General features: G+C 36.5%; 2 non-coding genes across 2 annotated transcripts; both read right to left on the bottom strand.

Moving 5' to 3' along the window:
• Positions 1-1,000: 1,000 nt before the first annotated feature.
• LOC145271676 (U1 spliceosomal RNA) lies at positions 1,001-1,163 on the bottom strand. Its single transcript, XR_013866073.1, has one exon. It is a non-coding gene; the product is annotated as a U1 spliceosomal RNA (small nuclear RNA).
• Positions 1,164-6,496: 5,333 nt separating this feature from the next.
• LOC145271718 (U1 spliceosomal RNA) lies at positions 6,497-6,660 on the bottom strand. The gene has a single exon (XR_013866103.1). It is a non-coding gene; the product is annotated as a U1 spliceosomal RNA (small nuclear RNA).
• Between the last annotated feature and the right edge of the window lie 1,456 nt (positions 6,661-8,116).

Raw genomic sequence — 8,116 nt, 5'->3', positions numbered from 1 at the left:
CTGTTATGTCAGGGCCTTCCTTGTTGTCTCTCGGTGTTGTGCTTCCCTGAGATGCAAACTGTAGCCCAGCGACCTGTTGTGCCACATGTGTGGCATATATCATTTTTGGTAAGGCAGTGTTCTTTGCCAAAACGGTGACTGCGTCCACAATTTTTGCAGGTTTGTCCGCGTTTTTGGTCAATCGCTTTGTCACTGGTGTACCGCGGCTTACGGCGCCTATCTGATAAGAAAGTGTAAAGAAAAAAGGAACAGCTAATTTGTGTGGCGTGGGCGCTTAGAAAAAAAATTCATTCAGTAATGTACTTGCAATAACCCTTATCCCTGAGTGGCTTCCGGGCCTTGATAAGTGGTGATCACTGTGTAAAAAAAAGTAAGATAATGTGTGTGGCGTTGGAGGCTAAAAAAAAAATTCGTTCAGCATGCGAGGGATTATAAAAATCGTTTTTTTGTTGCTTTCTTTTACTTGCTGTTTTACCGGAACGAAAGAGTCTATATAAAAGTTACTGAAACGAAAGAGCAGCGCTATCATTACAATTTACATGCAAATTCTCGTGTTGCTCTATGGTTAATCTTCTCTCCAATTCAAAAGACATTGTTTAAAAATTAACATCTTTTGTTTCTAAAAAAAAAATTAGAAATCATACATTACATTATCATATAATGACAATTAAATTGTCAATTTATTTTAATATTATCATAATAAATAGTTCAGAAATTTTGTAACAGGGTTTATGTCCACATTGTATATCGAACGAAGACACTTTCTGTAGCTGTAGGCGACAGCTAGACGAATTCCTCACGATTAAACGTTGATTACATTTACATGCAAATTAGATACAATCAGAACGTTGGAATTGAAGTGGATAATAAACTGGTCGAGAGAAATGGCGTATTTCTTGGTATTACAGAGATTAAGGGTGATTAAGCGGAGGGAGTACAGACCTACGAGTGAGATGTACTTGGAAGGAATAGGAAAGGATTTCTGATTTTGATTGTATTATCAGGGTAAGCGCGTACGCAGACCCCACACTTTAAAATAGCACGTCCGAATCGTCCACATTTGGGAAGATCGCAAAGCTCAACCTAATCGCAGTGCAATGGATGGGCCTCGCTCTGGGGGAACGACCTTAATGATCACCGTTATTCCTACGTAAGGTAAGGCTATTTATTTGCTTCCCCACTGAGCAAATTAGGCACAAAGCCGTTTTTTAATGTAGAGAGAGAGAGGGAGGAGGGAGGGAAAAGAGAACCGGGCCTTATTTACGTCATGTAAGTATAATTTTATGTGGTGCCAACCACGGTTTTTATATCACACTTCTATACTTGCCACCGACAAACACCAATAAAAAACTAAAATACCTCCATATAAGTCTCACCAATATCAGTAGATCAGAACTTTTTTCATTCACTAATAACAATAATCTATAACAAATAATTTACTATCATTTAAACGTACCAACATTTTTACAAAATACCTCAATTCTTAACAAAACTTACATTTTACTGTAATATTCAATGTCAAGGTCGTTTACATGTGAACAACATAAATTCATAATCTTTTCAATGAGAACAAATACAAACGAATGAAAACTTTTAGAATTCAAACCAAAGCACTAACAAAAACAACCACATATTTATGTAATTAAATCGAACAATTTTGTATGTCATGAATTGGCACTTCTACAGATTAATCAAGACATTAAAAAAATGAAAATATTGAAAGAAAAGAGTTTTAATTTACGCACCCGTTATGGAATGAAGTTCTCCGAAAAAATAACTTAATTTGATCAAGTATATATATTTTTTACAGAGGAAAATCAAATTTTAATGAAATCGATATATTATCGCCATTTGGCTATTTAGGGACACAAGTAGGGATGGCTTTAAATGAATGATTAACAAAGGACCAAAATGAAAAAAATATTTTTTAAACTTTGTAAAATAATTGAAAAAACAATTATCTAAGTATTTTCTGCTCTTGTTTTAAACGATGATTGGAGTTGTCTCCCCTTTGTATTACTCGATCGATCTCATTAAAATTAAAAATCTTTTCAATGAGAACAAATAAAAAACTGCTTGATCAAATTAAGTGATTTCTTTTTTCATGAAAACTTTATTCCATAACGAGAACGTAAAATATAATTTTTTTAATATTTTCATTTTTGATGCCCTGATAAAAATGTACAAGAACCCATTACTTATAACAAAGCATGGATGAAACAAAATTAAAAATTACGATCTGAAGAGTTATTTCCCCTTACATGAGCAGTAATTTAAAAAATGCCAATAGACGCTATATATTTTTTTCATATGTTAATCTCTAGGTGTATCAGAATTTGGGGAGGTGGGGGAATTTTTACACTCCTAACACGAAACTGCGAATAAAATATAAAAATAACTCGTAATTTCTTTTTTAAAAGTGGGTTGTTTATTTTCTTTAAGGATGATACTTCCAAAATAAACTATCAAAGTTGAATAAAAAGTAATAGAAATAGTATTTTTTTATTTTTTAAAAACAGTAATGAAATCAAGTGAATTTTACGAGTTAAGTATTTTTCAATTTTTAAACTTTAAAAATCTATAAAAAAATTTCTATTGATTAAATTCTTACGATATTTTCAGGGTCAATGTGAAATTTTATGCTCTTTTCAATAAACTGAATATAATATTTAAGACAAACGTTCTTTTTAATTCACGCCCTCGCATTTTGAAATGTATATTAAAAAGTAAATAATTAATTTACACACCAAAATTTTATATACCACAAATTGAAGATAAAAGATCAATAAATAATATATACAAATTTAAAACAAAAAAAGTGTTTTTTTAGTAATTTACCTGTAAAGTCCGAAGTTTAAAACCCTTTTTTTTAATGATCAGGTAGGCGTTTGGCTATAGGATACTTTGAGTAATAGTTAGCTATGATCAACCATTGACTTCTGTGGATATCAAACAGGTCTGTGCCAACTACGTCCCATGGCTTTGTTAGGATGTCATGTTGCATTAGCGTCTCTTGCATTTGGGAAGGCTGATGCTTTTGACAGATACTGCATGACTTTGTGAACTGTTCAATGTCTTTGTTTATGTTTACCCAGTGAACAGTGTCCTTGGCAAGGAGTTTTGTTTTCTCTTGTCCTAAATGAGAAGCATGTAGCTGTTCTAATATGTCTTTTTGAAGTGTCTGAGGGATGACGATTTGTTGTCCTTTGAGGGCAATTGAGAGCTGATCTCTTAGGCCCCAGAACACTATAATGTCAATGGGCAGCTGCTAGATTGTCTCTGGCCATCCCGTGATGATGGTCTCTCTCAGCTGGTTAAGCAGATGATCCGCTGTCGTACACTGTCTTAGCTGTTCGATGTAATTAGTGGAAAAACGAACTGTATCAACCCGGACATCAAGTTCCATAGGGGCCGCATTACAAGATGGTGGTAGGCACAATAATCCATCAGCCAATATATTGTCAGATCCCTTGTTATATGTGAGCCTGAAGTTGTATCCTTGGAGTTTTATTAGCATTCTTTGCAGACGTGCCGGGGCTGAGGTGAGCGGTTTGTCGATGATCACGGTGAGGGGTTTGTGGTTTGGAAATTGTGGCTATAAAGGTATGTGTGGAACCTGTGTGCCAAATACGATGGCCAGTAGCTCCAGTTCGATACATGCGTATCTCTGTTCTGTCTGTGTGAGGCTCTTGCTAACATATGTGACGGGCGATAGATTGCCATTCTCATCTGGTTGTAGCAGAGCTGCACCGATTCCATGTAAACTCGAATCACAGTGCATGTATATCGGTTTTTAGGGTCAAAATAGTGGAGCAGGGACGTTTCGGATACTTCACTTTTTATCTTTTTGAAAGCTTCCTCATGGTGTGGTTCCCACTGGAAATCAGAGTCCTTGCGTAATACGTCACGCAACACTGCCGTCTTGGAACTGAAGTCCTTTACAAAACGAGACAGATATGTCATCATACCCAAGAATTGTTGTAGTTCCGTCTTGTTATGTGGTTCAGGCATTTTCTCTAGGTACAGGTACATTCGCCGGATCTGGTTTTAATCCGGTATGTGTGTACAGGTTTCCAAAAAAGGATATTACACGGCATTTGCTGTTGCACTTCTCCGAGTTCAAGGTAAGGCCTTCTTCAGTAGCGACCTTCATGAAATGTCTTAGATTTTCGTCATGTTCCTGCTCTGTCGACCCATATATGGTGATATCGTCAGCTATACCACAATCACCAGTGCATTTCTCGAGTAGTCTGTCCATCTCGAGTTGGTAGATGTCCTGACTGACGCACAAACCGAATGGCAGTCGTTCAAAACAATATCTTCCAAATTGTGTTTGGAAAGTTGTTAGCGACTGACTTTCAGGGTCGAGCTTTATAGACCAGCACCCAGACTTAGCGTCGAACTTTGAGAATAATTTTGCTTCTGCAAATCGGTGGTTGAGCTCCTCGACAGTTTAAATTTGGTGGTATGGCTGTATGAGAGCTTTGATTAGCGCTCGTGGGTTTAAGCAAACCCTAGTTGTGTTGTCACGTTTGATGACATAAGTGAGAGAACTTACCCAGTTTGTGGGTTCGTTGATGCGGCGAATGAGTTCTTGCGATTCCATCTTTTCGAGTTCCGATTTGATTTGTCCGCGCTTGGCTATAGGTGTCCTTCTCTGTGGGTCTATGTGGCATGGTACATTGGGGTTGACAACAAGTGAGTGTTCCGAAATTCACCAATACAGTCAAATCTCTTAGGGTATAGATGTATTAGGTCAGCTACATTATTGATGGGTTGGTGCTAGGCTGAGATGGCACAGTTCGTTGTCACTACCCTAGGAGCCACTGATGTTGGTATGCCCAATATGACTGTCCCTGGTACATCAACCACATAGAATTGGGTATCCAGCCATGGGCGGTTTTATACTTGCACCTAAAAGTTGTGGTGCCATAACAGTTTATCCTGGTGATGTTGTAGGCTGTTAACAGACATTGTCTTGAGGTGAGTGATCCGGGCATTGGGTTTCAAGCTTCATCTATACTGCTAGGGTACATGTTGCGGAATATGCGGATAGGCAATGTATTTGCTTGTGCCCCTGAATCTACTTTCAGGTTAAAGGTACGAGTGCCTGGGTGGTCCCTTATCTTAATGCTTAGATCAACAAATGCCTCATTTCGAGGACCTTTCATGTTTGCTGACTTTTCCGCTGTTAGTTGTGATGGAGCTAAAGGTGAGGTTCTCCATTGCCGTGCCTATGTCAGTCATGGCTTGGTCATCGTGTTACGCGACGCTGTTTATTTTCTTGCCAAACTCCCATTTGTTTGTTATGACTGTTATGTCAGGGCCTTCCTTGTTGTCTCTCGGTGTTGTGCTTCCCTGAGATGCAAACTGTAGCCCAGTGACCTGTTTTTCCATATGTGTGGCATATATCATTTTTGGCAGGGTAGTGTTCTTAGCCAAAACGGTAACTGCGTCCACAATTTTTGCAGGTTTGTCCGCGTTTTTCGTCAACCCCTTGCCACTGGTTTGTACCACGGCTTATTGCGGCTATCTATGGTGATTCCTGTAACTGGTAGAGCTGGTTGACATACACTCCTGAAGCCTCGTGTGAACGGGCTAATCTAACAGCTTCCTCAATTCTGTAACCCTTAGGTTTGTTTAACAGTTCTTTTTGCAGTTCAAGTATTGGTGTGCTGGCAATTAGTAACTCGACGAGACGTTCGTTTAATTTGTCGGTACTGAAATCACATTTTTTTTTGTCAATAGTCGACATCTGTTGATGTCGGTTGTTTCATTTGATCTCTGCTGGTATTTTCCGAGTTCCAGTCTACAAACGCGGTGATTTGTTGCCGGTTCTAGCTGCTCTAAAAATGCAGCAAATATTATTTGTGGATCCTTGCGATCATCATCCGACATCGACCAACTATTATACCGGCGTAAACCGTCTTTGCCGGTCGCGAGAAGTATTAGAGGGGCTTTATCCTCGTGTTTCGTCGCTTTGACTGTGAAGTAAAGTTCCATTCGTTGTCGAAATAGTTTGAATGATTCGGCAATACATGTCGTGCACCAATCAAAACTAGGGACTTGTAATAAAACTTGTGGCCATTGCGATAAGAAAGTGTAAAGAAAAAAGGAACAGCTAATTTGTGTGGCGTGGGCGGTTAGAAAAAAAGTTCATTCAGCGAGAGATTAAAAAAATCGTTTTTTTCTTGCATTCTTTTACTTGCTGTTTTATCGTTTTTTTTATTGTCTGTGACGTCATAAGATTGTGTGTTGTATGAAAGAGTCTATATAAAAGTTACTGAAACGAAAGAGCAGCGCTATCATTACAATTTACATGCAAATTAGATACAATCAGAACGTTGGAATTGAAGTGGATAATAAACTGGTCGAGAGAAATGGCCTATTTCTTGGTATTACAGAGATTAAGGGTGATTAAGCGGAGGGAGTACAGACATATGAGTGAGATGTACTTGGAAGAAATAGGAAAGGATTTCTGATTTTTATTGTATTATCAGGGTAAGCGCATACGCAGACCCCACACTTTAAAATAGCACGTCCGAGTCGTCCACATTTGGGACGATCGCAAAGGTCAACTCAACTGCAGTGCAATGGATGGGCCTCGCTCTGAGGGAACGACCTTCATGATCACCGTTATTTATTTTTTTTGGTTGGTAGCAGAACGTGAATTTGATTCGTCAGTTCTTAGCAGCATCGTTTATAAATAGAATCGCCCGACTGTGTGGGATCATACTCCATTAGAAGCCCAACATATTGCAACAGTAAGTATAAGTAAGTCTAGAAGTGTAAGCCATTTTGAATTTATAGTATAAATTTCGTTTTGGTGTCTTGGTCTTATTGGATCCAGGACAAGAATTCATCTTGTCTGGTGGGGTATCTAAGTTATTTACGTAAGGTAAGTATAATTTTATGTGGTGCCAACCACGGTTTTTATATCACACTTCTATACTTGCCACCGACAAACACTAATAAAAAACTAAAATACCTCCATATAAGTCTCACCAATATCAGTAGATCAAAACTTTTTCATTCACTAATAACAATAATCTATAACAAATAATTTACTATCATTTAAACTTACCAACATTTTCACAAAATACCTCAATTCTTAACAAAACTTACATTTTACTGTAATATTCAATGTCAAGGTCGTTTACATGTGAACAACATAAATTCATAATCTTTTCAATGAGAACAAATACAAACGAATGAAAACTTTTAGAATTCAAACCAAAGCACTAACAAATACAACCACATATTTATGTAATTAAATCGAACAATTTTGTATGTCATTAATTGGCACTTCTATAGATTAATCAAGACATTAGAAAATGAAAATATTGAAAGAAAAGAGTTATAATTTACGTACCCGTTATGGAATGAAGTTCTCCGAAAAAATAACTTAATTTGATCAAGTATACATATAATTTTTTACAGAGAAAAATCAAATTTTAATGAAATCGATATATTATCGCAATTTGGCTATTTAGGGACACAAGTAGGGATGGCTTAAAACGAATGATTAACAAAGGACCAAAATGAAAAAATATTTTTTAAAACTTTGTAAAATAAATGAAAAAACAATTATCTAAGTATTTTTCTGCTCTTGTTTTAAGCGATGATTGGGGTTATCTCCCCTTGGTGTTACTCGATCGATCTCATTAAAATTTAATCTTTTCAATGAGAACAAATAAAAAACTGCTTGATCAAATTAAGTGATTTCTTTTTTCATGAAAACTTTATTCCATAACGAGTACGTAAAATATAATTTTTTTTAATATTTTCATTTTTGATCCCTTGATAAAAATGTACAAGCACCCATTAATTATATCAAAGCACGGATGAAACAAAATTCAAAATTACGATCTGAAGAGTTATTCCCCCTTACATGAGCAGTAATTTAAAAAATGCCAATAGACGCTATATTTTTTTTCATATGTTAATCTCTAGGTGTATCAGAATTTAAGGAGGTGGGGGAATTTTTGACACGAAACTGATAATAAAATATAAACCAAAAAACTCGTAATTTCTTTTTTAAAAGAGTGTTGTTTATTTTCTTTATGGATTATACTTCCAAAATAAACTATTAAAGTTGTATAAAAAGTAATAGAAA

This window comes from Euprymna scolopes, chromosome 46, assembly GCF_053919585.1.
Source record: "Euprymna scolopes isolate OS-2025 chromosome 46, ASM5391958v1, whole genome shotgun sequence".
Taxonomy (NCBI): Eukaryota; Metazoa; Mollusca; class Cephalopoda; order Sepiida; family Sepiolidae; genus Euprymna; species Euprymna scolopes.
Note: the sequence above shows the minus strand (reverse complement) of the source record. Positions and strands in the feature narration are given on the sequence as shown.